This window comes from Oryctolagus cuniculus, assembly GCF_964237555.1.
Source record: "Oryctolagus cuniculus chromosome 16 unlocalized genomic scaffold, mOryCun1.1 SUPER_16_unloc_1, whole genome shotgun sequence".
NCBI classification, from domain to species: domain Eukaryota; kingdom Metazoa; phylum Chordata; class Mammalia; order Lagomorpha; family Leporidae; genus Oryctolagus; species Oryctolagus cuniculus.
In genome coordinates, this window is record NW_027208201.1 from 3085743 (window position 1) to 3088144 (window position 2402).

The window sequence follows — 2402 nt, forward strand, 5'->3', positions numbered from 1 at the left end:
TAGGGGAGAGAAGTGAATAGGGGTTCATACCAAGCACCAGGAACCAGCCATGTGGATGAGCATTTAGGCTAGGAAGCCTAGAGCACACAGTCCAAAGGCCATGAGCCCTGGAGGTGCAAGGCTACAGCAAGCCCTGTTCTGGCAAGAGGCCAGGGAAGAAGAGCAGGCTGGGCCACACCATGGCCCAGCTTTTAACCCACTTCCCAAGGGGAGTGGTTAATTAACCTGATTGGCTGGTGGGCACCCAGGTGTGGCCAGGTAGGGGAATGAGGCCACACAGGGGCGTGGTGAAGACGTGGTCTTCCAGTTCACAAATCTGATAAATTTTAACCTGTATGCCTGCCTACTTCATTCCCCCCTCAGAGACTCCAGACCTTAATCTTAAGGGGATATTGATGGGCATCCAGTCACCATCTTCTGTAGCTACTTCCTGCTGATTAGGGATGCAGACCCTGCCTGTTCTCAGTCTGGAAGTCTCTGCCTATCTCTTCTAATGCGTTCACTTCATGAGCTGGATCTCTTTCAGTCACTGGCATTCTCAATGTCTCCTGCATGGTCATCACCATTCTCAGAAGCTTCTGGGTTCTGATGGGTTATTTTAGATACAAATGAAGGTCCATTTTCACTCTGTAGTGACCGTGGGAGTCCATAGCGTGGCACGATGTCTTTCAACAAGGCTCTAAGCACCTCGTGTGCTTTCTCCGTTCGGGTCGAAAAGGCCTCTATCCATCCTGCAAAGGTAACAATATAGACTAGAAGGTTCCTATAATTGCTTGTTGGGGGCATATTGGTAAAATCACCCTGCCAATCTTCAGCTTTTTATGTTCCCCTTCTCTGCACAGGAGTCAACAGGGGAGGTGGCCTTACATGGCTTTTAGTATAACCTCGCTGTTGGGCCCCTTCAATCTCAGGCTCCATATAGTGAGATTCCTTAGCTACTTCCACAGATTGACGTATAAGGGCCATTTTCAAACTTTTGTGTGTAGCTTCTCTATCTGATAATGCATTTCCCTGGTTAATATAATTATCTCCCTTCTGATATCCCTTGCAGTGGATGACGGCCACTTCTAAAGGCTCCAGTACTGCCTGAAGTAGAGCCAGTATCTGTTTTTTATATTTAACATTGGTCAGTAAGCCCCTCTCTTTCCAGATTGCTGTGTGTGCATGTAACACAAGGAAAGCATATTTGTAATCTGTATATATATTAACTCGCTAAACTTTTCTCAGTTGTAAAGCCCTAGTCAATGCGATAAGCTCTGCCTTTTGGGCTAAAGTATTGTGTGGTAGTGCTTGGGCTTCTATCATCTGCCTTTCTAACTGCTTCCTTCAGATAGCTGCTGCCATCAGTAAACCATTCAGCATCTGGATTTTTCAGGGTCTCATCTCATAGGTCTGGCCTACTAGAGCACACGTGCCTAATTCAGTCCCCCCTCAGAGACTCCATCCCCTTAATCCTAAGGGGAGTTGATGGCCATCGAATCATCTCTTCTGTAACTGCTTCCTGCTCATGAGGGGTGTAGTGCAGGTCCTGCATATGCAGTGTCTGTAAGTCTCTGTCTATCCTGTCTAACAAATTTGCTTTGTGGGTTGGAGCAGTCCTGATCATTCCCAAGGTCTGTGTCCCTGCATAGTCAGTTACTCCCAGAAGTCGAGTTCTAAGGTTTCTGATTGGCTTATAGGAAAAGTCAGGAATGTCTTTTGCATTCACCTGTGAAGACTTAAGAGGTAGAATTTTAGTCCTAATTTCACAGAAGTAGCCATGTTCACTAGCACCTGGTCAGCTCCCTTTTATTTAAGCTGAAACTGATCTGAAGAGGATCTTCTTATGAATGGCTTGCTCAGGAATTTCTAATGTTGGAGTGTTTGTTAAAAACTCCTTGATTCCTTGGAACACCTTTGCTGCTCCCTTGTCCAGCACAGTGTCTGTTTCAGAGGCTTTTAAGCAAACACAAGGCTTAGAATCCAGATCTTGGAATCCATAACTCTTGTAGCTACCCTTTTCAGCACAGAGTGCATCAGGGTCTCTTTAAAGCTACATACAAAAGTTCAGAATCCAATCCTGGAATCCAAGTTCCATAGAATCCTGTCATCAGCAATTCCCAATACTGGAGCTTTTATTTAGAAGCTCCTTAGTTCTCTGGAACAACTTTTGCAGCTACCATTTTCAGTACGGAGACTGTGTCAGGGCATCTTTAAAGCTATACACAAAAGCCTGGAATCCAAATCTTGGAATCCAAAGTCCATAGAACTTTGCCATTCTCAGAAATCTCCTGGGCTGCCTTTAAATATCTGACCCTATGTAAAAACATACTAGATAGGAATTTCACAGAGAGACATGTATGCAAGATTTCACATTTGAGGCACTTACTAAACCTTAAATAAATATCTAAAAACACAGGCAA